The 25,663-nt window shown below is 49.3% G+C and overlaps 1 protein-coding gene and 1 long non-coding RNA gene across 7 annotated transcripts in view; one reads left to right on the top strand and one right to left on the bottom strand.

Annotated features, from left to right (window-relative positions):
* Positions 1-17,966, bottom strand: part of TCF20 (transcription factor 20) — a 94,312-nt gene extending 76,346 nt beyond the window's left edge. For all 6 annotated transcript variants that reach the window (XR_008709333.1, XM_055566148.1, XM_055566153.1 and 3 more), the window contains exon 1: positions 17,657-17,966. The gene's annotated coding sequence lies outside the window, so the exon portion shown is untranslated. The remainder of the gene's footprint in view (positions 1-17,656) is intronic.
* On the top strand, positions 17,232-22,371 carry LOC129641464 (uncharacterized). Its single transcript, XR_008709347.1, has 4 exons — positions 17,232-17,296; positions 20,674-20,784; positions 21,655-21,812; positions 22,103-22,371. It is a non-coding gene; the product is annotated as an uncharacterized LOC129641464 (long non-coding RNA).
* Positions 22,372-25,663: the final 3,292 nt, after the last annotated feature.

Here is a 25,663-nt window from a genome sequence, read left to right as displayed (position 1 = left end):
TGCTATCTAGGTTGGACATAACTTTCCTTCCAAGGAGTAAGCGTCTTTTAATTTCATGGCTGCAGTCACCATCTGCAGTGATTTTGGAGCCCAGAAAAATAAAGTCTGATGCTGTTTCCACTGTTTCCCCATCTATTTCCCATGAAGTGATGGGACCAGATGCCATGATCTTCGTTTTCTGAATGTTGAGCTTTAAGCCAACTTTCTCACTCTCCTCTTTCACTTTCATCAAGAGACTTTTTAGTTCCTCTTCACTGTCTGCCATAAGGGTGGTGTCATCTGTATATCTGAAGTTATTGATATTTCTCCCGGCAATCTTGATTCCAGTTTGTGCTTCTTCCAGCCCAGCGTTTCTCATGATGTACTCTGCATAGAAGTTAAATAAGCAGGGTGACAATATACAGCCTTGACGAGCTCCTTTTCCTATTTGGAACCAGTCTGTTATGCCATGTCCAGTTCTAACTGTTGCTTCCTGACCTGCATATAGGTTTCTCAAGAGGCAGGTCAAGTGGTCTGGTATTCCCATCTCTTTCAGAATTTTCCACAGTTTATTGTGATCTACACAGTCAAAGGCTTTGGCATAGTCAATAAAGCAGAAATAGATGTTTTTTTTCCTGGAACTCTCTTGCTTTTTCGATGATCCAGCGAATGTTGGCAATTTGATCTCTGGTTCCTCTGCCTTTTCGAAAACCAGCTTGAACATCTGGAAGTTCACGATTCACATATTGCTGAAGCCTGGCTTGGAGAATTTTGAGCATTACTTTACTAGCGTGTGAGATGAGTGCAATTGTGCAGTAGTTTGAGCATTCTTTGGCGTTGCCTTTCTTTGGGATTGGAATGAAAACTGACCTCTTCCAGGCCTATGGCCACTGGTGAGTTTTCCAAATTTGCTTGCATATTGAGTACAGCACTTTCACAGCATCATCTTTAAGGATTTGAAATAGCTCAACTGGAATTTCATCATCTCCACTAGCTTTGTTCGTAGTGATGCTTTCTAAGGCCCACTTGACTTCACATTCCAGGATGTCTGGCTCTAGGTGAGTGATCACAATCGTGATTATCTCGGTCGTGAAGATCTTTTTTGTACAGTTCTTCTGTGTATTCTTGCCACCTCTTCTTAATATCTTCTGCTTCTGTTAGGTCCATACCTTTTCTGTCCTTTATCGAGCCCATCTTTGCATGAAATGTTCCCTTGGTATCTCTAATTTTCTTGAAGAGATCTCTAGTCTTTCCCATTCTGTTGCTTTCCTCTATTTCTTTGCACTGATCACTGAGGAAGGCTTTCTTATCTCTTCTTGCTATTCTTTGGAACTCTGCATTCAGATGCTTATATCTTTCCTTTTCTCCTTTGCTTTTCACTTCTCTTCTTTTCACAGCTATTTGTAAGGCCTCCCCAGACAGCCATTTTGCTTTTTTGCATGTCTTTTCCATGGGGATGGTCTTGATCCCTGTCTCCTACACAATGTCACGAACCTCCATCCATAGTTCATCAGGCACTCTGTCTATCAGAAATGAGACACCACCTCATATCCACTTGGATGGCTATAATCAAGAAAAGGAAAATTACCAGTGTTGAGCAGGATGGAGAGAAACTGGAATCCTCATATATTGCTGGTGGGAACGGTATAGCCACTCTGGAAAACAAGCAGTTCCTCAAAAAATTATACACAGAATTACTACACGACCCAGGAATTCCACTCCTGTATACACCCACAAGAACTAAGAACAGCCACACAAACAGACACCTGTATGCCAATGTTCACTGCTGCTGCTGCTGCTATGTCGCTTCAGTCATGTCCGACTCTGTGCGACCCCATAGACAGCAGCCCACCAGGCTCCCCCATCCCTGGGATTCTCCAGGCAAGAACACTGGAGTGGGTTGCCATTTCCTTCTCCAATGCATGAAAGTGAAAAGTGAAAGTGAAGTCGCTCAGTCGTGTCCGACTCTTCGCGACCCCATGGACTGCAGCCCACCAGGCTCCTCCATCCATGGGATTTTCCAGGCAAGAGGACTGGAGTGGGTGCCAGTACACTAACAGTAACACTAAGAGCTAACATTTCACCATCAATGTTCTAAAATAGCTTTGAGATGCCCTCTGTGATGCTCATTTAATGGGACAAGACAATGGATGTCCTGACCCTAAGACTGCCTCCTGTTGCATGATACCAACCTTTCTGTCGACCTGTCAGGACCACAATCTTGCTAAGACTGCTGGTTCTTAACTGCTATCACTTCTCTAGAACCAACAACCATATTGTAGCACGTTCCCTTCTCTGTGGCCAATTTTTTTACAATGTATAATCACTGATCTGCCTGTTTGCTTCCTCACTACACTACTGAACACCCTGAGGATAAGTGCTAGGACTCATCCCAGAGCCCTGAAAAACAACTGCTGATGCTCACCTGGTCATTCTGGCTTTGTGTTGTACACAATGTACGAGACCTGCTACACTTCATTCTTTACCTACCTCCATCCTGATTTCTTTTCCAAAAGGTTCCTAACCACCAAAACAATCTTTGGATAAGGACAAGACTTCCCTGTGCCCAAACCAAATACAGTTGGTTCTCTGTATCCACGAATTCAGCCAACCATATGAGGGGAAAAAAGATTCCAGAAAGTTTCAAAAAGTAAATACTTAAGAAGTCTTCAGGAGATGAACCACCTGCAAACAGAAACCTCAGAATATTTTGTAGAACAGTACTAAGAACCACCTTCATTTGCAAATAAAAAGACAGTTTTGTTACTGAGTGCTAAAAAGGCATGAGCCATCAAGCCATGAAAAGACAAAGAAGAAATGTAAATACATATTACTAAGTGAAAGAAGCCAATCTGAAAAGACTATGTACTGTATGAATCCAACTATATCATGCTGTGAAAGTCAAAATTACAGAGACAATGAAAAGACCATGGCTGCCAGGGATGACGGGGAGGGAGGGAGAACAGGTGGAGCACAGAGGAGTCTCAGGGCAGTGAGACTGCTCTGTAGGACCCTGTAATGATGGCTACAGTCACAGATTTCTCCCAAGCCACAGGAGAGACAATATAACACTAAGAGTAAAGTATAGTGTAAACTATGGACTTTGGGGGAAATGTGTCAAGGTACGTACATCAATTGTAATAAAGGACCCACTGTGGTGGGAGACGTTAATAAACGGGGTAGGCTACACATGTGTGGGAGCAGAGGGTATATAGGAAATATTTGTATCTTCCTCTCAATGTTGCTGTGAATCTAAAACTGCTCTAAAAAAAGCCTATTTTTTTTTTAAGTACTGGATATGCACTAAGCTATAAACAACAGCTATATCCAAAGAGCAGGATTATACACCTATGTACTGTTTGAATTTTATACCAAGAGCATGCACTAATTTTATAATAAAAAGATACATTTCAAGAAAAAGAAAAAAAGTTCTAAAAGTTGTTTCAACTAAAACACTATGCTAACATTCCTGACATTTTTCTTTAATATATATAATTATTTCCATGTACAACTATTTCAACAATAGTAACTATTTTCATATGACTATTTTAACTCTAGAAGAAAAATACTGTTAAGAGTAGTAGGGCTTTTTTTTTTTTCAAATTTTTAGTTTAGCAGATTCTAATCTTATTCTTAAAATACTATAAAGTGTATCTCAATAAAATGTTAATAAGCTGAATCAGTCAACAAGAGAACAATGCACTGGCTTACAGAACCAAGTCTTTGCTCATCTCTAGATGGAAAGACAGAATTTCCCATTGTCCTGTTCCCAAATGATTTAATTTAGAATGAACTAAAGCAGAGAGAAAACATTAGTCTCTCCTCCTCAGAACTGGTATCACCTATTAATTTGCTAATGAAATCAGATACACGACTTCTACACAGTCAATGTTGTGACTTTACATTAGCGGAGACACCCCTTGAGCTGTATTATCACAGGCTTCCGAGAAGAGATTCCCTGATGAATTACTCACCGAGGAAGATTCTTGGGCAGATACAGAAGGACTGGTATCAAACGTTAAGAATATGGCAAAAAATAGGTAAGTACAGATAATGCTTGGTCTGTTGAGAAAAGATTCAGTAAACATATAATCAACTACTATAATTAGAAGTCAATTTCAATTCTCTTTAACATTTTCAAGGTTTACATCTTAAACATAAGCAAAAAGCATCAACAAAAGAAATCTTTTCTATATAAAAAGATTTCTGATGAAATCTTAAAACCTAATATTTTGATTTTGATAACAAGCTGCTGATTTTTTTTTTAAATCCAGAGAACAGTAGACTGGGCTGGCATCCTTTGAAAGCTGAGCAAGATAAGTTCAAGCAAGTAATAAAAGCATGGAACTCATTAATTCACAAAGGGATCATGAACAGTGAGCCAAAGGGGAAAAAGAAACTGAAGCTCCTATGGCACATTCCTTTGAAAGCTGGCAGGAAAACTCTACTTCTTTTATTAATTCACACAGAAACTATTTGCTGAGCACTGCCTACTTGCCAAGCACATTCTAGATGCTGGGGATATGCTAGGGAACAGAAAGGCCCTGCCCTCACACAGTTGATGTTCTAACAAGCTGGCCCCAAAATGGCACTTCTGGACCCCACTCCATTTTTTTCTAAATCCAAACCCAAACTCTTCCCTTCAAAGGTATCACAGGGCAGGGAGTTCTGTGGTGTATCTACCCAAGCGACTAGCACTCCCTCTGACCTCACCTGCTGTTTTCCTTGTCAGAATAGAGGAACGGCAGGCCGTCACTGTTTAACATACCCTGAGACCCTCATCAACTCATTGCTGACAATACTTTATCAGGCTATATTAACTCATTTCTTTGACTGATATTGTCTCTGAATTTTTCCTCCATTCTTCAACTATTTTAGTTACTCTTAGAGACACTTTGCAAGTTTTTTTTTAAACAACAAATTCAAATTTAACATTACTTTAATACCTACTATGTGAAGGGGACATAAAGAAATAAAGAGTAACAAAGTAAGGTGGCCATCTAAGAATACAATATTGTGGTGAAATAGACACATTCCATATTAACTGTAACACATGACACACATCCCCTTAACACATGGACAGACACAGAGGAGAAAGAGAGGCCAGTCAAGGGAGAGGCTCAGAGGCGCCCACTCCCATGCACTAACAGGCAGTGTGCCAGCTGCGGGAGCTGTAACATAAAAACGGAACACAGCCCTGACCACAAGGACCCTGGAGCCTCGTGCAGTACTATTTGAAAATATTTTGCAGTTTTTCCAGCAAAAATCTTACAGGTACCCAAGATAAGAAGAGAGAGATGATGAGAGAGAGCTGCTCGAGCTGTGGAGCTCGGAAGATGATACACTTCTTCCACTACAGCCAGGCCACCTGGGTACCCAGGTCCGAGGGGATAAGAGTAGCCCCCACCTTACCCGTGTTCACACAACACTGAGAACCCTGCCACCCACCTAACACAGGGAATGCGTGTAAGCAGTAGTTAAGTCAAGTCTGAGAGCTCTGGGGTAATTTACAAGCCACTGGTCTAATAAACGGGAACAGCAGAAGCATATGGGGACACAGGCAAGAGAAGCTGAGTCGAAATCACTGGAATCCAAATCTAGACAAACAACTGTCAAGGTCCAACCAGGTTCTCTAAAATCCCAAGAGGCAGCAAGCTCATCTTAACTGCTTTCTACTTTCCCCCTGCAGACCTTGTTTCCTCAGCCAGCCCTATCTGCCTATCACAGCAGTCTCTTCAAAGCTTCCCCTGTTCAAGCTTCCCGCTCTCAACCTTGCTCCTGCCTGCCAGCAGAGACCTTCACAGAGTTCACCCGAAAGCACTCTTGCCCGCTGCCCCCAGGCCCATGTGTATCCCACCCACACAACTTGCTTTTCCCCAGAAGAGGATATTCCTACAATTCAAAGCCAATCACCTGGATCACACAGGGCCCTGAGATCTCCTGGAAGGTCCTCAACCCAGTGATCTTCTGCATCTTCAACTCAGCCCTGTGCTGGCTCCTTCCCACATCTGTTTACACGTGCTTAATTAAGTTTTTCTTATGTCTAAAAAAACTCTTCGCTTAACCCTAGGTTCTCCCTATAGTTACTTTTTATTTTCCTCGGTGGCCAAATTTCACAAAGGCTTGACTCCAAACTTACTGTCTCCACTTCTTCACCCCACTTTCTCATCAATACACAACCACCTGGCTTTAGTCATCCCCTCTCCTTTCAAATGACATATTTCAGTAAGCTTAGCTACCACCTCTGAGGCTCTTTCTTCATGCCAGGCTGTCTGGGTTTTCCTTCTCACCTGCTGGTTGCATCCTCTCTGCTCCTCTTTAAATGCTGCCCTGCTGCCTTAAATGTTCACATTCCTCAGAGTTCTGTCCTGACCCTTTGCGCACTTGTCATTATTAGCAGCAACAATGTAGCTGGGGCACAAGGTTGGAGGGGCGGGGCGGGTGGGAGTGTCAACTACAAGCCCCGCGAGGGGCTGAGTTCTGTGAAGTCCCTGTTACTGGTGGCAGATGCCCATCACTCAGGCAGGAAAGAGGAAGGACACTTTCCTACATACGGACATTCCCTGTTCACCCTGAGAACAGCCTCATCTACTCGCAGGCTGGAGCAGACAGGCTCACCCCCACGTCTCACCCTACAGCCCAGTCCCTTCCCCTAATGTCCGCTGTGTGCCTCAAACACCTGATGCCATCCTTACAAGCATTCCCAATTTAAGTTCAAAATTAAACCGATCACTTTCCACCACACCCCAATCTGCTCATTCCCCACTGTTTTCTATCTCGGTGACTGGCACTGCCATGACCTGGCTTCCGAGCTAGAAGTCTGGACTCTCCTTGTTCCTCCCTCTCCCTCACAAATCTACTTCCCCGTCGGCCTGTTCTCATCCCATATCACCAGCATCATTACCATCACTGAGTCAATACATAGGGCCTTGTTGTTCATTTAGTCACCAAGTCATGTCTGACTCTCTCCCTCTTGCTCTCAATCCTTCCCAGCAGCGGGGCCTACTATGTGCCAAATCAACCCACTCCAGTATTCTCACCTGGGAAATCCCATGGACAGAGGAGCCTGGCACACTACAGTCATGAGGATGCAAGAGTCGGACACGACTGAGTGACTCAACCACCACCACCACCTCTGTGGGCCAAACACTGCTGCTGACATTGAGTGTACAATGGTGAACAAGCCAGGCTCCATCCTGGAGGAAGGGACGGGCAAACAAATAAAAGGACGAGATAACTTCAGGTGGTGATAAAAGTTATAAACAAAATAAAGCAGGTTGACGTGACGGAGCACTACTTCAGACAGTAAAGGCTAGAGAAAACGCACAGAGAAAGAAATATTTAAATGAAACCTGGGGACTTCCCTGGTGGTTCACTGGTTAAGACTCCCAATGCAGGGGGTATAGGTTCGATCCCTGGTTGGGGACCTACGATCTTGTATGTGGCTTGGTGTGGCCAAAAGACTAAGATAAGCTGAACCTGAATGGCAAACTGAAACAAGTCTCACACAGGTTTGGGAAGCAGGATGCCCCAAGCAGAGGGAAGGCTGAGTGAATAGCTCCTAAGGTAGAAATGAGCCTGAGGTGTTCAAGAAACAGAGGGAAGGCCAAAGAGGCTGGAACTGAAGGGAGCAAGGAGGAGGCCAGGTCAGATGGGCTCAGAGACCCTTGTCGGTCACCATGAAAGCAATGGAAGGCTACTGAAGGGCTGCAGGAAGACAACTGACAAGACCCAATGTGAATTTTTAAAGATCATTTTAGCTGAAAAGCAGAAAAAATTATTTGGGAGGGCCAAAAATATTGGGGGCTGAAAATCCAGTCAGGAAACTAGTAGTACAGTGGCCTGGATAAGAGGAGATGGTGTTGGCGGCAGGGGGACAAATTCAGAATGTGTTTTGGACATAAAATGAACAGAATCTGCTGGGAGATTAAATATTGAGAGTGAAAGGGAAAAAGAAACCTAGGACAACTCTTAGGTTGTTTTTAGGTATAACCTACAGCAAAATTATAGACAGTGTATCACTCAGTAAGATTTGGTGAATGCTTATCAAGGTGCAGAACATTTCCATCACTCCAGAAAGTTCTCTCATGTCCCCTTCCCAGTGAATCCCCATCTACCCAAGAGGTAACCACTGATGTAATTTTTGGTATCACAGACTTTTGCCTGTTTTAGAACCTCTTACAAATGGGATCATCCATCATGTGCTTTTTTGTGTCGGTATGAAATTCTTCCTTGTTACACGTGTCAGTAGTTTCTTTTTGTTGCTGAGTGGTCTTCCACTGTAAGAATATACCATTCTGTTTACCCATTCTCCCAATGATGGACAACTGGACTGTTTTCAATTTTCAGCTACCATGAACAAAACTCCTATGAATATTCTCGTACAAGGCTTATCTGTGGCCGTAGGTTTTCATTTCTCTTGGGTAAATACCTACAAATGGAACTGCTGGGTCACAGGGCAGACATATTTAAGCTTTTAAGAAACTTTCAAAACAGTTTTCCAGCAGAGTGGCATCATTTTAAAGTCACATCAGCAGTACAGGGAGTTCTGGCTGCCTGACTCCTAGGTGTTTTGCTTGAATAACTCCACCTGCGACACAACCAAACTCACACTCTTTTAGCTCTTCAAACATTTCTCTTCTTTTTAAGACTTTGTGAAGCTCCAATGAAGCTCTGGTACTTTGGCCACATGACAGAAGAGCCAACTCACTGGAAAAGACCCTGATGACAGGATAGATTGAAGGCAAAAAGGGAAGAGCGCAGTAGAGGATGAGATGGTTGGATGGCATCACCGACTCAATAGATACGAATCTGAGCACACTCTGGGAAATAGTGGGGGACGGGGAAGCCTGGCATGCTGCAGTCCATGGGGTCGCAAAGAGTCAGACACGAGTTGGTGACTGAGCAACAACAGATGCACTTGAAGGACACTTTCCTCCTTACCCCATCCCCTTTACTGCTGTGTATTTTCATTCCACAAATGTCCTAAGGATGAGGAAAGGCTGGGCTGGCCAGTGTTCTGAGCAGAGGACATAGCATATAAAGAAGTCCCTGAGACGAGAAAGAGTTTGGGGCCTTCTGGGACAGAGAGAAAGTCAATGTTGCTCAAAGATGGCAAGCAAAAGCAGCAGACAAGCAACCAGGGAGGTGGGCAAGGGCCGGGGTATTCAGAGCCTTGTGAGAAATGAGAAGTCTGGATTTTCTATTTAGTGCTATGAGAAACCACTGAATGATTTAAAGTGGAGGAAAGACAGGTGACTCTGGCTGCTCTGGGCAAGGCAGAATAGAGTCAGATGGGCAGAAGTCAGGGGGCCATTTTAAGAGGCAATCACAATGTTCCAGGTAAGAGATGATGGTGGCTCAGAGACTGTAGCAAGAGAGTGGACAGATTCAAATCATACTACGGCAACTGCACTGACAGTAACGTGCTAGATTAGATGTGGAGGGTGGCGAGAGAAAAGGAGGAATGGGATCTGAGAAGGTGGTTAGATGTTAAAACCACTTACGCAGGAGGGAACAAACGGAGGAGAGTTTAAGGAGCATGTTAGTTTTGGACTTACAAAGCTCAAGCTATTGATGAGCTATCCAAATTGCAGCATCAAGTAGGAGGAGTTGGAGGAGCTAGGAGTCTGGCTGAGATATTAACATGATGGTCATCAACTTATGGGCAATCATCAAAGCCTAGTGATATCTGAGAGCACCTGGAGAGCGAGTGCAATGAACTAAGAGGATCCAGAGAATGCCAACAGATAAGCAAAAGTGGAGGAACAAACCACGGCGGTGGAAGAGACTGTTGAGAGAAAGACAAGTGTCAGGACAAAAAAGCCAATGGCCCTCCTTTGAGAAGCCTCGTAGGACCATTTGAGTCAGAATAATATGTCTTGGTTCAGATCCATGTATTTCCCCATTAGAGCACTTCCAATAGCCCTGTTTGAATTGCCCTTCTCTACTGAGCAGATGGCTTCCCAGGTGGCTCAGTGGTAAAGAATCTGGCTGCCAAAGCAGGAGACTCCGGTTTGATCTCTGGGTCGGGAAGATCCTCTGGGGTAGGAAATGGCTACCCACTCACTCCAGTATTCTTGCAGGGGAAAGTCCATAGACAGAGGTGGGCTACAGTCCATGGGGTTGCAAAGAGTCTGACACAACTGAGCATGAGCACTGAGCAGATCTTTGAGGATGTAAAATCAACAGGATTGGCAGGAATCAGTCAGTCAGTTCAGTCACTCAGTGGTGTCCGACTCTTTGCAACCCCATGGACTGCAGCCCACCAGGCTTCCCTATCCATCACCAACTCCTGGAGCTTACTCACACTCATGTCCATTGAGTTGGTGATGCCATCCAACCATCTCATCCTCTGTCATCCCCTTCTCCACCTGCCTTCAACCTTTCCCAGCATCAGGGTCTTTTCCAATGAGTCAGGTCTTTGAATCAGGTGGCCAGTGTATTGGAATTTCAGCTTTAGCATCTGTCCTTCCAATGAATAGTTAGGGTTAATTTCCTTCAGCATGGACTGGTTGGATCTCCTTGCAGTCCAAGGGGCTCTCAAGAGTCTTCTCCAACACCACAGTTCAAAAGCATCAATTCTTCGGTACTCAGCTTTCTTTATTATAGTCCAAAGTAATGTCTCTTCTTTTTAATATGCTGTCTAGGTTGGTCATACCTTTTCTTCCAAGGAACAAGAGTCTTTTGATTTCATGGCTGCAGTCACCATCTGCAGTGATTCTGGAGCCCCAAAAATAAAGTCTGTCACTGTTTCCATTGTTTCCTCATCTATTTGGCATGAAGCGATGGGACCGGATGCCATGATCTTAGTTTTCTGAATGTTGAGTTTTAAGCCAACTTTTCACTCTCCTCTTTCACTTTCATCAAGAGGCTCTTTAGCTCTTCTTCACTTTCTGCCATAAGGGTGGTGTCATCTGCATATCTGAGGTTATTGATATTTCTCCCGGCAATCTTGATTCCAGCTTGGGCTTCCTCCAGCCCAGCATTTCTCATGATGTACTCTGCATATAAGTTAAATAATCAGGGTGACAATATACAGCCTTGACATACTCCTTTCCCGATTTGGAACCAGTCTGTTGTTTCATGTCCAGTTCTAACTGTTGCTTCTTGACCTGAATACAAGGTTTCTCAGGAGGCAGCTCAGGTGGTCTGGAATCAGCTCTGCTCAAAGGAAATCAATTCTGAATATTCACTGGAAGGACTGATGCTGAAGCTCCAATACTTTGGCCACCTGATGCAAAGAGCCAACTCAGTAGAAAAGACCCTGATGCTGAGAAAGACTGAAGGAAGGAGGAGAAGGGGACGACAGAAGATGAGATGGTTGGATGGCATCACCAACTCAATGGACTTTGAGGGAGCTCCGGGAGATGGTGAAGGACAGGGAAGCCTGGCATGTGGCAGTCCACGGGGTCACAGTTGGACTTGACTGAACGACTGAACAACAAGCTCTGCTCGGTCAGTGTCTTGGCACACAGCACAGTGTGGAATGCTTCACTGGGCAACTACCATTCGCCTATAGCTGGTGCACTCCACTATATACTTTTCCTATTTTAGTTCCTTTTCCCATCGGCCCTGAGGAAGATGTATCTCCATTTTACAGACAAGGAAACTGTAGCTCAAGCAAAGTGCCCACGCTCACTCATGCTAATAAGTGATGGAGCCAGATTGAGGCCACACGTTCTCCTTCACACTCGTCTGCCCATCACATAGACTTCCTACAGCAAGAACACCCTTGCACATTACTGCAAAAGGGACACAAAACCTGCCCCCAGGCAACTGACCCACCTGAGCACTAAGGCAGGCAAGCGCCCAGGAACATAGTCCTGCTCAAGAACCCCCACTCTGATCAGGCGCCGTGGATGATCTCCAGGCTCCCAAAGGAACACTTTAGCTTAGGGTGCTTCCAAACATAAAAGTGAAATCTTCCCTGAAACTGAGGTCGAGAGGTGAAAACCTTAGGACTGTCAGGGCCTTACCTCTTTTGAATTCTAGAACTCATTTTTAGCCACGTATCAGAAATTTCTCCCTACATCTAAAGGGCCAAGCGTGAACTTCACAACTAATGCTAAATGCGGCAGAACTTCTCCATGTCATCCATTCCAGACCAAGATAAAATGAGGGTGAGATTATGTCTTGGTGGGCCCAAAGAAACCGACACTATATATATATGTGCAAAAAAAGAGCAGCACAATTCTCTTTGTCCATACTCTGCTTCCCAGGTTGATGTGTGTCTTCTCCCTGACTTCTTAAGACTGGAACTACACAGGCTTTCCCCTAAATGAGTACATTAGCAACCCAAGGCGGCCTTTCTTTTTCTACTCAGGAGCGAATGTTAACGACCAACCCTCTGTTCAGAGCATGGGCTACAGTGGAAAGAACACCAGCCTTGCTGGCAAAGAACAGGGTCCTAGCCTTGACTGTCAATGTAAAGCTACGTTAACTATGGGCAGGTCACCACCTCCCTGGCCCCTTCCCTGAGCCGTAAAAAGGTTGTAAAGTGCTAGACGAGACGATTTCTTTCATCTCTCTAGATAACTACCAGAGAGCACAGAGAGGGTGGGTGCAGGTATCTGGGTGCCACTGGCTGGCTGGCAAAAGTGCGGAGGGCGGAGCCTCCCGGCCGTGGACAACAAAGCCTCTGACTGCGCTGTCTCCTCTCCCGCCAGTCCCCACTCTCAGATACCCCTGCTTCCTCCACCCCGCTATCCCACCCAAGGTCACTTGGGATCTTCTCTTTGAAGCAATACCTAGCAGAGTGTCCTACATTCAGATATCACTAATTTTTGCTAGCTTCAGTTGAACTTTTAACCAAGTACAATGACTGTTAACACTGCAATCCAACTTCTCAACAGAGAAACATAAACATAATTAAATGATGTTTCTAATAATACCCAGCACTCATCAATGTAACAACACATCTCAGCGGTTTTGCTTTTTTCTTTTGAGGGGCTGGGGGCACCGTGCACGGCTTTTGCAGGATCTTCGTTTGAACCCACACCCCCTGCAGTAGAGAGCAAAGCCCTAGCCGCTGGACCACCAGGGGAATTCCCTCCACATTTCTGGGTTTTATCAGAACAATTTCAATAAAGCACACACATTTTCCTTTCTTGCCCTTTATAAAGTACCACTAATAATCCCTCTCAAGTTCTCTTGACCCAGGTCCCCATTCACAAAGCAGAGATACAAATAGAGGGAAGACTTCAACCCACCCACTTCTATTCTTTGGATTAACTTCTCAAGATGTTCAGGACTAAAGCAAATCATCTACTTTGCTTAATGCCACTTTCACCCATGCCACAGGTCCAGTCTGACCGCCCTCCCAGCAGAGCACTCCCCAGAAGAGGGCACACCTTCATGGCTGCGCTGAGCGGCTTCCCTTGAGCCACTACCGCGTTGCCCTTTTATTCTCTTCATCACTATGTTCACTGCCAGACATGCTCACTCCCTGTCAACAGACCGTCTCCAGAGCAGGCTCCTTCTCTAGCTTGCCCACCACTGCGCCTTCCATGTTTTAGAACAGTGCTTACAAATGCTTGTCAATGAAAATTAGAACAGAGAGAACCTTAATCCATGTTTAGGGATGTGTTGGTCAAACACACAGAAAACAATCTTCCAATCAGGCTGATATTCAACTGTTGCAATAACTTCCACCCTTTCCCACAGAACAGCTTACATATGCAGACTGCAGTAAGGATATTTTCCCCTGTAGCTAATGTTTTCTCTTTCTTAACTTTCCCACAATGAAGCATCAGATAACAAGCCACAGATACACCAATAAGTCACTTTATGGTTCATCTTCCTGCTGGGCCATGCACATTACCTACAAAGTAAATACAACTCTAATGCAGAAAGTACTGATCATGTTTGTCACCATGAGAATCTTCCCACTCATACTGCATGTACCATAGGTATTAAGACGACCTTCAAACCTAATAATAAAAAAAAAACCTATTCAATCTAAATGCAATGTGACCAAATTACGCTTTATGAAAGGCTTGATTTCATTATATTTCAAATGTATGACTTTTATGTGTACAGTTCTGGTCCAATATAAATAGCATTATGCTGTTCCCCTTTATTTTGTTACTTTTATCTCCACAAAATGGAAATGAAGGCACACAGTCAAAAGCCCCAGACAGATCTAACGATCACCAAGGTGTCTTGAACACAAGCCCCCATGAGGAAGAGAGCTGAAGGCATACTGGGGAAGGGCTGTCTTTTATAAATGTACATTGTGAATCCCATCTGGCCAAAATGAGAACAGGCACCAGATAATGATTCCTGTACATTGTAAACCAGTTACACAGACAGGAAGGGAGACAGCCTCTTATATACTGCGTCACTCTTTGAGCTGACAGAAGTTTTCAGCTCAAGACAGAATGGCAGAACTGGGTATGAAAGAGAAACTTTTTTGATTAAATCTCAGGGGCACTGGCAAAACTGGCCAAGTATGAGGAAAGTGAGATTTAGAAAACTTGCAGGCATCACTAAATCACAAGGCACAGCCTTCCTGAGTCCAGGTTTCAAATCATTATAACTTTTAAATTAAAAAAAAAAGGAAAAGATGAAGAAGGGAAACACAGCAGTAAATTTGGACTCCAGAGCCAACCCACTAGCTGATTTGTTTCTTGAGCTGGCAGCGAGCTGTAGCGGACCTAACAAAGGCTTTGGAGTCGGGGGACAGTCACAACCAAACCCTGACCCTCATCAGCTCCTTGACCTCTCAGGAAAAGAAGAGGTGATACATCTCTCAGGTCTGCTGGGTGGATTTTGAAAGATAAGTTAAAAAGCCTTAGACAGAACATACTGGGGTATTTCTGGTTTTGTTTTTCAAAACAAATGCTCTAGCATCCTTTCTCTCCTTAGAAAGAGAAGGTTGAACTTAGAAGAAGTCCAACTCTAATTTCTTGAGCTACATTCCACTACACTTTATGAAGGTTAAAAAAAAAAAAAAGGTTACAAAATCTAAAATCCTTATCTCCTGACATCTTACCGCCTTGGCAGCCTTCTCTCACAAACGTACACACAAATAAACGTTTCCTCCTTAAGTTTTATAACTTTTCCCTCTTAAGTTACAACAAAAATGTAAATTTATGTGAGTAGGTAACTGTTTACAATTTAAGTAACTGCAAGGTTTTTAAAAGCCCACACAAAGCAAGGTCATAATTCAAATACCAACATAAATTGTTTATTTTGGAAAACTCCAAATAGTCAATCTGCACAGCCATATAAAAGCGTCTACCTATGTGACAGGCCTGATGTCAACAGACAAGGAAAAGTCTACCAATCCATCTCCAAGGTGAGCATTATGAGCATACCTCCAAAAGCTGTGACCCTTTTTGAAATGTGTGCACAGGAAGAATTAAAAAGTGGTCTAAGAAAGACATGTCACACATTAGGCACATGTTCTTCAAGAATTCCAATACTGGAAATTTAAGACAAACAAGACCAACCTCTGAGGTTGGTCCAGAAGGCCTAGCCAGTCAAAGGCATGGCCTAAGGCCCTCACACACCATAAAATCTGTGAAATTAATTGGGGTTCTTCAGCATCTGAGAGGAAGCATCCAGCTACCATTAAGGAATAAACTGGGGATGCAAATAATTAGTGCACCCTGAGGTGATAGTTAATTCCACTAGCATGCCACTTCACAGGAGATGTTATAGAATTCCACTTTATTCCTTCTCTGAGAATACTAAAGCTGGAAATTTAGAAAGTTAGCCAAATATCCCTGGAAGGAACTTTAAATAAGATCCCTTCATAATACTCTGCATAGAAAGATCTTGGATCTCCTTGAAGCTAACCAACACACACAGAATCAAATACACATTATCCACAACTCCAAGTAGTCAGATGATGACTGAAAAACCTTTTCCCTGATAACTCCTTCTTGCAAAGACAGAAAAAAATACAAGGCACATTCAGCCCAGGCTAGAATATACTTTCTGAGAAGCACAGAACAGCATCTAAAATTTAAGGGAAAACTGCACCCTGACCAAGTCGTTCACTCTGTCAGAATAGAGGCTGAAAACTAACAGATGAGACAGGCTTTTACAAGCCAGGTAAGGAACAGTCTGCATGCATCTCTCAGAAAGTCACCTACCCCTAAACCAAAACCACAAGACAGGAGGAACTACCTAAAAGCCCCGTAACGTTTGACCTAGAAAGGAGCCTTTATTGAACCAGACAAAATTGAAGCGTTGGGGAGGTAGGTGACTTGGCCAGGGTTATAGTTTACTTGGTGGCAAAGCTGGAAGTAGATTCCTGGGTCTTCGTTCAGGGCAGTTTCCCACTTCAGCCAGCTGCCACTCCCTTTAAGAGCCTCACTGAGGGTCTTAACTGAGGATCCTCCCTTTAACTCCTCACTGAGGCTGTTAACAGAAGGGTCCGATTATCATTCAAAGATCTGCCTGTTAGGTAACAGCTCGAAAATTCCATCCATTTTACAGAAGTTATCAGAGACATCTAATCTTCGCGGGGGGGGGGGGGGCGCGGGGTATCCTAATTTTGATCTGTCCCCTAAGGGCAAACTAAAGGGATGCAGACAGGGCTAGTGTCCACAACCACAAATACAGACAGACAATAACCCCACCCACAGGCCCAGGAAGGCGGCCGCTCCTCTGCGCCGCCTCCCCACACCCCCGCCCCGCGCCCCTCAACTCACTAAAATCCACTCCCATCCCGGCGCACGGGAGACATTCCACCTCCATCCTCTGCCAGAGCGGGCTGGGCCGGACCGGCCGCTCTCTTTCCACCACCACTCCCCACCGTCCCCAAAAAGATCAGAAGCCTAGAGCGCCAGGCACACCCCCCCCCTAAAAAAAACGAGCCGTCCGCTCGCACACTGGGGACCACCGGCTCCAACACCCACAGCCCTGCTCACCGCGGCGGGGGAGAAAAACCCCACGCAGGAAGGGTATCCCGCGCTCGGCTCTCCGCCCCCGGGGGGGCCCGGGACCTTGAGCCCGGCCAGCCGGTACCTGCCCTCCGCCCCCAACAGGCGAGAAGCAGCCGCGTCCACATGGCTTCAGGTGTTCACATGGCAAGAAGCGGGCCCTCTGCCCTCCCCGCGGCAGGGGCGCGCGACGGCTCCCCAGCTACGCTCCCGCCCGCGGGAGCCCGGCCGGCCCCTCCCCAAGCCCGGCCCTCCGCCTGCCCGCCTGCCTCGCCCCCAGCAAAGCGGCGAGAGCTGCGGGATATACCCAGGGCTGCCAGGGGGCACCCCCCAACCCGGGGCGGGCGGCGCTGACCCCGCCGACCCCTTGGGCGCCGCCCGCTCACATCCGCCGCCGGTGCACCCGAGGGCGCAACGAGCAGGTACCGTTCTCCAGGCAACCTCAGGCCAGGACCGGTGCCCAAGCCCGGTCAGACCAAGACCCCCACCCCCCACCCCCGTCTCAGCGCCCTGATGATGCCAGGCCGGGCCCTTTCCCCTCAGCGCCCCGAGGCCAAGGCAGGCCGCTCCTCTCTGCACTCCCGGGTCGGGTCGGGCCGGCCCCTGAGCACCCCGAGTCCTGGCCTCGGAGTCCGGGGGGCTCGGCGCACTCTCAGGTCGGGCCGGGCAAGGACCTCTGTCTGCCCCCAGCCCCTGAGGCCAAGACACCCGGCCTGGCCCCCCCAACAAGCCCCTCAGCCCCTGACCCCGGCCCCTCCCCCTCAGGCGCAGGCGGCGGTTACCTGCGGGAGCCCCCCGCCCGGTCCCTCGGCCTCAGCCGGGGGCGGGAGGGGAAGGAGCGGCGGCGGCGGACGGCGCTGCGCGGGGTGGGGGTGGGGGAAGCCTCCGCCGCCTCCAGCTCGGGCGCCCGGGGCCGGCGGCGGGGCGGGCCGGGGGGCCGCGGCCCCTCGACGCTCGCTCCGGCCCGCGCGCTCCCGCGCGCTCGCTCGCTCCCCGGTCGGGCGCGCCTCAGGGCGGGCTCCCCCGGCGGAGGCCGCGGCCGCCTCGCAGGGGCCGAAAGCCGCTCGGCTCGGGGTTTTTTCTCTCCATTCTCCCAACACACAGGAAATAACAGAGCGTCAGGTGACGCCGGACGGCCAATCGCGGGGCTCGGAGCCGCGGCGCGCGCGGGCGGGCGGGAGTGGGGCGCGCGGCGGGGGCGGGGCGCGCGGCGGGGGCGGGGCGCCGGGGGGCGGGGCCGGCGGGCGCGCGCGTGCCCACCCGCGTGCGGCCGCGCCGAGGCCTGCGCGCGCCTGGCCGGAGACCTCCCCGCGCCCCTCCACGCCCGCCCAGCGGCCGGGGTCGCGCTGAGGCGGCGGCTGGTCCCCCTCAGCAGCTGCGGGGTGCGGCGCGCGTGTCTCGCCGCTCACCCAGTGCCATCTTGGCCCGCAGATCCCGGTCGTCCTGGGAGTGGCCGCGATCCAACTTTCTGGGGAGTTGGTGGCCCGGAATCTCTCCTTGCGATTTCTGGAGTTCCCTCGGAGCCGCCAAAACCAGGATCGCGCCTTTGGCCCCGCGTGGGGAGCCCCACCCGCGCGGGGCCAGGGGCCCCGCTCTCTCACCCTGTAACCTGGCTTAGGGGGGCCGGCTCCTGCCCGCCCTAGCGCCCTGCGGGCCTGCAGGCCTACTTCCCTAACCGCCCTCCACCCCTTGGCGCCGCGTGTCCTTGGATGAATGACTTGGGCCCTCTTGGGACTCAGTTTCCTCCGCAATAAAAGCAAGGATGAGGAGGCCCACCAACCTCGCCTGTAAAATAGATGCTCACCAAATGCCAGTTGCCTTTGCCTGAGGCAGCCTAAAAAAAAAAGCTGCCACGCCTGACTGGCTGGACCCAGGGTCCAGAATTAATTTGGAGATGAGGTGGAGGATTTGTGGCGCCAAGGCCTCGGGCCGTTCCCAGCCTTCTTTTGCAAATCTCATGTACGTTTTATGGAGCAAAGGAATGGTTGACTTTTTTTTTTTTTTTTTTTTTTAAGAAAATTTCAGTTGGTAAAACAACAGGAGATGTTTCTGCTGTGTGACCCACTGTGATCACCAGTGAGATGACCAGTGAGGGTCGGTTGTGTTTGGAGTGCTTGTGATCCCCTCTCTCGCTCACCCAGAAACCTGGTCAAATTCTCTCCCCACTCTAGGCCTGTTTCTGGTTGGTACAGTGGGAAGGAGGAGCATGTGGACTAGATGTCCCTAACGTTGACTAAAACTGCTAATTCTAAATTAGGCCCCCATCTGCCCTAGATGTTAAGGGAGTATATGTGGCTTCCTTTCCTGGAGCAACCTGACTTGAAAGTAAACTGGAATTGGAAGAAGTGGGCAGCAGGTGGAGGCTGATAGGAAGCAGGTGTGGCCTGGGGTGCAGTTTCAGTGTATTTGAGGTCCACAGCTCCCCAGGGCCTGGCTCTGCTCTTTCACCTCTCACCCCACCTAGACAGGGGCATTAGCTTTGTCTTGCCCTGGGCCACCAGAAGAGGACTCTGGCTGTGGCAACACCTGCTGCCAGCAAAAGGATCCAAAGCAGGGCCTGAGTTGCTGCTGGCACCCCAGGAGGATGTGGCTGGGAAGGCCGTGATTTCTCCTGGCTTCTGTCCAATCATACAAAGTGGGGGCTGGCTCCAATGTGGGTCAGAGCTATTGGGGTGCTGGTCTCTTCCGGGGTAGAGCTTAACAGGCCGCCAAGCCCTGCCCTCTGGCTGTTCCCATTGTTCTGTGAGTTTCATTTTCAAATTCTTTGGCACCAAGACGTAAAAGACCAGTGCTGGCTTTTGTTTGAGTCAGAGCTACAGAGGGAAAGAGGGAACTCTTAGCACAGACCCATGTTTTCTGGACAAACACAGAAAGATGTGTGAGAGCTCCCATTTGGTGTTGGGAGCTCCCTCAATTTCTTGAGGGAATTCGTGAAGAAAAGGGAAGCCCATTTCCTAAGTCTCCTGCCCTCATCCTTCTCCCCTTCCTGCCCCTTCTTCCTCAGCCCCTTTGGGTCTCAGACTGAGGGACCAGAACATGAAAGGGATGGCAACAAGCCATGCAAAGCCTCATTCAGAAGGGAAGGAATGCAGACAGGTAACTGAAGTCCAGGCTTTTGTTTGTTCCTGCCTCCTGTCCTGAGACTGACCCTACAGCCCCCTCCCCCGCCACTTTGGACCCTGCTGGAACAGGGCTAGCTAACCTCTGACCTGGAAACTTCCCCAGTCCTCAGGCCGGGCCAGCCTGGACATCTTCCCCTTAGTAGCCTATCACTTTTCCTTCCAGTATCATCTGGAAAGAGAACATGTGTGGCCATTATGACCAACAGACAGGCTTGGGCTGTGTGGCCTTGGACTAGTCACTTCACCTCTCTGAACCTTGATAAAATGGGGATAATGTGACCTCACTCATAAGGTATTATGGGAATCTAAAGAGATGCGTAAAGAATTCAGTACAGTACCAGGCACACATTAGCAATAGCAACAGTTCTATGATGTGGACAGACAAGCAGACAGGTTCAGAGAGCCAGCCAGTTACCGGTCAAGACCCCATAGTGGCCGGAGCACAATTAACTGGGGGCGTCTTTGATCACATTAGCGTCTTCCATTGTTCTCTCACTGTCTCATCTGTGAGAATCCTGTTTTTCCTACCACACTTGAAGAACAGTAGATTGGTTGGGTTTTTTTTTTCTTTTTCTCCCCCTCTCTCGTCTAACCTAGTCCCCTCGAAAAATACTTATTGAATTGAATCAGTGGTTTCAATTCCAGAAGCAAAATTAATCCTTTCCCTCCTCCTCCAGCTCCGAGATGGCTTTTGGAAACCCCGTGTCACTCCCTTTATTACAAACTCCTCTGCCCTCCTCCAGGCGCCTGAGCCACTCCGGGATTACAAATGGAGCTTCTGCCTCTAGGTCAGTGATTCCGCTACCATCTGTCAGCACGGATTGATTGAGGAGACTGGCCCTGCCCGGCGTATCAGTGACTTGTGGCGAAGTGAGCCGGGTGCGGCGCCTTCAGCGGCAGGCGGATGTCCTTCCTCTGGCTCCCTGGCTCGCTCTCGAGCACACGTACCGCCCGCCCGCACCTTTATCCTTCAGTGGGCCCCAGCTCTCCTTCCTCTTGGGAGGGGCCTCCTGCTAACTGGAGAGGAAGGCGGAGGCCTCCTGGAACTCCTGCTCGCAGGCCTCCAGGAGAGGACTTACCAAAAAAAGCCTCTGCTTACCGGAAGTGGGGGAACCACCCCCCCTTCACCGGCATCCTGCAGAGCCTGTCCCCAGCCAGGCACTTTCCCCACGCAGAGCGCAAACAGCAGGGGTGGCCAGAACCTCTATGGGCACGCCTTCCTTCCACACAGAGCACCTGCTCTGTGTGTGAGGCTGCGGGCCCTGATGGAGGGAACGCAGACCTCAGACAGGTCTTTCCCAGGCAAGGGCAGGGCATGCAGGGAGGCGCAGGGGGTGGGGACGGCTCCAGATAGATAGTCGGGGGATCCCAAAACGGAGCCACGTGCAGACAGCCACTGCAGTTCCCAGGAGAACTGTGTGCCCTGCAGGGCCATGGGAACCAGAGATGGGGGTGCAGAGGTGGGCAGGGGTGGGATCTACAGGGCCTTGTATCTGGGACACTTGGTTTCATGGGGTCTCCCAGTGACCTCTGACCCGGAGATCTACCCCTCAATCCTGCCCTCGCCCTCATTCCCCCAGGGCCTAAGTGGTGGCCTCCTCCTTGGCCCCTGCTGGTCGCACTGGGCTGTCTGTGCTCACATCCATTCTCTCCCACAGGACCATGAGCCCCCTCTGCTTCCCTCGGGTCTCCGGCATTCCAAGGCAGGGCCAGGCACCATCACCGTAACAACGATCCCATTAGAAATGGATCCCCAGCCCAGAAGAATCCAGGCTCACTGGGAACAGGCACTGTGGGTTTGCAGCGACACGATGAGGTTGGTACTGTTCCCATCTCCACTTTACAACCATTGAGACACAGAGAGCTCTATGGCTTGTCCCAAGTCACACCGCTCAGAAGAGGCCAAGCTGGGATTGGAACCCGGGTCTTTAGAGGTTGCACTCTTAACCACCAGGTTTCCCAGCACTCGGTAAACACAGGAAAGATGGACGGACACAGACAGTTGGTGTGCCCCAAAGTGTGCAGGCAGACGGGGAAAGAGATGGGAGGGGACACAGCAGGGTGGGCACCAGCCTCTCCCCAAAGTAACACTGTAAATCCCTGGAGCCTGGGCAGTTTGCAGGCATTGGACCCTCAGATCCACACCTGAAAGACCAAGGCCTGCCCACCAAGCGGCAGGAGCTGGACATCAGCGTACTCAGAACACCGGAGGAGACGCAGCTAAGCAACGGGAGGCCCCTATCACACACAGGACAGATCACCCTTCAGCCCACTCCCCACTCCTGCCACCCGTGGCTCAAGTCTCCCTGGGAAGTCCCTGGCATGGTGGACCAGCACAGGGCGCTGAGCTGGGGGCCTAGCCTGGTGTTACTGACATGTGTCCTTCAGCAAATTATCTGATGGCCCTGAGTCTTATTTCTTCAAATCAGAACGGGTGGGAAGAAGGGCCGAGTGGTCTGCCTGCCTCGGGTCCCTTACGGCAACCTCCGTCACTCCTCCCACCCCCAAACCTTATGAGGCAGGGATTGCCATCTTCACAGTGCAGAGCAGGAAGTGGGACACACAGAGAGGTTAAGAAACTTGCCCGAGGTCACACAGCTAGCAAGCCGCAGAGCTCGTCTGAACTCAGCCTTCTGGCCCCAGAGCCCCCTCTGAGTCACTTGCAGCCTGGCAAAGTGTTAAACTGAAGATGAAACGATCTAACAATAGTAGTGACAAAGGCGTGTTCTAAGCGCTTCACCTTCGTTAACTTGCTTAATCCTCACCAAAGCTCCATGAGGTGGATACTATTATTACCTCATTCCGAAGATAAGGAAACTGAGTCACAAGGCAGAGACGAAATCTGAAACCAGGCGGGTCGGGCTGCGCAGCCCCTGCACGGCTTTATCACAGGCGAACAATAGGGAGGTTCCTTTCCATCGGGATTATTTCTGCTTGAAAGCTCAAGACTTTTAGCCCCGTCCCTGTTGGGCTCCACGGGAAAGCAGTGCTGCATGCTGCGGCATGCTGGGAAAAGACTTTGTTCCGTCCTGTTCTGTTGACACGCTCTTCACTTTAAGCCTGAAACCCCAGCTTCCTGCGAAGATTTCAAACCGTAGAGAAAATCTGCAGCCATGATAACAGCCATGGCTTCCCGCGCCTCCCGTGTTCCCCATGCCTGGGGCTCCGTGTATGTGTCCTCACCCTTGACCCATCACAACACCCAAGTAGCCCCCCGCTTCACAGCTGAAGACACTGAAGCCCAGAATTGCTTACAAAATGCCCCCCCCCCGCAAAGGCACACAGCTACCAAGTTGCGGCTCTGCGTCATTCTCGAGAATCCCGGATCTTTGGACCGCATTGGCTGCACCCCGCCGTGCGGGGCATGGAGGTGGCCCTGGTGTGCTGGGCTTCGATGGAGATGCTGCTGTTGCTCTTCAACCACACAGTGTCACAACTCCCGGGCCACGGGGAAAGCACGGGGACACAGGTGTGGGAAGCGTGGACATTAGCGTCCGCTCCACTCCACCTCCCTCCCTCCAGGGACTCAGGCGTGGCTGCCCCGAGGTGAGAGCCTTCTGGAAGCAGTCCCGCCCTGTGAGGCTCCACATCACTGTCTGCGTCTCCCCAGGAGCTCACAGGATAACTCCAAGGCACATGTGTGATGCCGGGGAAATAGAAAGCAGCCAAGTCAGTGGATTCTCCAACTCCCAGCTGGTCCTCTGGATGGCAGCCTCTCTTCCCAGCCCACCCCTCCCTGCCGCAAACTCATTACAGTTTCCAGAAGCCAGCTTTGACCCTATCCTCCCCCAAACCTCGGGCTCAAAGGTTGTCGGTGGGTCTCAAGGAGATTTCAGAATTTAAGTAAATTCTCAAAGCCCTTGTCTGGCCCCTGCCACCTCTCCAGCCTTCTCTCACGTGTCCCATCCTGCTTCTTTGCCAAACCAAACGAGTCGTGTCCCCACCGTATGCCTGTCTGCCTATCCAAAGCAGGAAGCCCTTCCCTCTTCCCTACAGACTGAAATCATACCCTCTTTCAAGTCTCTTTCAAGTCTCACGCAAATGCTACCACCTCCATGAAGCCTTACCTTAACACTCATCATAAATTCATTCAACAAATAGTATTTGAGCCCTCACCATACATGAAGTCTTGAGCTCAAGGGTCTCTATTGTCATGGAGTGTATAGTCCCCTGGGATCATTAGAGCAAAAACCATCACACAAATGAATCATTTAGTAATAGCCACGAAAGAAACACAGAAGATGCAGGTTTGATCCCTAGGTCAGGAAGATCCCCTGGAGGAGGAAATGGTAACCCACTCCAGTATTCTTGCCTGGAGAATCCCATGGACAGAGGAGGCTGGTGGGCTGCAGTCCATGGGGTCGCAAAGAATCGGACATGAATGAACGGCTAAGCACGCACGCACGCACAATACACATTGATAAGAAAGCGGGCAGGCGCACAGAGGGTATGTAATAAGAGCCGGTTCTTGGGGGATCCAGGACATTTGAGCTGAGACCTGCAGGACAGATAGGAAGTTGCCAAGCAATGAGGTTGGAGGAGAGAGCTCCAGGCAGTGGGCACAGCACGGGCAAAAGCCCTCAGGCAGGAGGGAGCGAGCAGATTTCCAGGAAGGGAAAGGAGGCCAGTGCAATTCAAATGAAATGAGTAAGCTGGAGGTGCAGCTGAAGCAAAACAGTGCAAACCACGAAAGGCTTGGGGACTTTATCCCAAAGGCAAAACGAGGAACTGCGGAAGGTTTCCAAGCAGAGAAGAGTCAATGTTCATTTATAAACAATCCCGCCAATTGCTCCATGGCTGAGTATCTTCTGAAAAGCCCATGCTTTGCATCCAGCCACCCCTGACCCTTGGCCGTCTGGTCATTTAGGGGTGGAGTTTTCAATCCCTTCCTCCTGGACTGAGCTCTCAAGGGTAGAGCTGACCTCCAGTTCTCCAGCATCATCCCCCGTGTGTGGAGCTGCTCCAAAACCATTTGTGGAATGAGCTAACAGACACGACACTTACCAGCTTTTCCCCTGGAAGGGGCCAGGCTGCCTGGGGGGGCCTTCCACATTCTCTGGAAATCACAAAGTCCAAGGGTTTCAGTGAGGTCACTCCTCAGGGAGCCCTTGCAAGTGCAGTCGGCATCGCACTGAAGCCCGCGTCCAGGGCCAGCGCCCAGCAATGACACCACACAGGCGTCTGCCCGTGACCGTGTCCCGAACGACCAGAAATAGAACCGAAAGAGGTGCTTTCGAGCTTACAAAGCACATTTCACACGCACAGCCTCACACAGGGTCAACCCTCATGGGTGGACTCGGTTCCTGGCCTGTTTTACAGATGGGGAAACTGAGGCCCGGGCAGGGGAGGGTCTCTGAAAAGTCATCTCAAAGCCAAGACTGAAACCTGACAACCATTCAGGCTACGTATGGTCCCCATGAGGTTAAGAGAACGTTCCGGAAACTTCTTCTGAAAAATGCTTTAAAGTGACATATTTCATCAGGATGTCTGTCACGCCAGCAGTGGGAGCCAACACACCAATTCTCGCAGGCCGTTCCCCCTGCGTGTCAGATCTGTTGCACGCTCAGCCCCGGGCCCTGGAGGCTTAGCCCAGGGCGTGGGAGGGGCCTGAGTGATGGAGCCTCAGCTCCCTGGGCTGGGTGATGGCACAAAGCGGGTGCCTGGGAG

This window comes from Bubalus kerabau, chromosome 1 (genome assembly GCF_029407905.1).
Source record: "Bubalus kerabau isolate K-KA32 ecotype Philippines breed swamp buffalo chromosome 1, PCC_UOA_SB_1v2, whole genome shotgun sequence".
NCBI classification, from domain to species: domain Eukaryota; kingdom Metazoa; phylum Chordata; class Mammalia; order Artiodactyla; family Bovidae; genus Bubalus; species Bubalus kerabau.
This window is presented reverse-complemented; position numbering and strand designations above follow the sequence as displayed.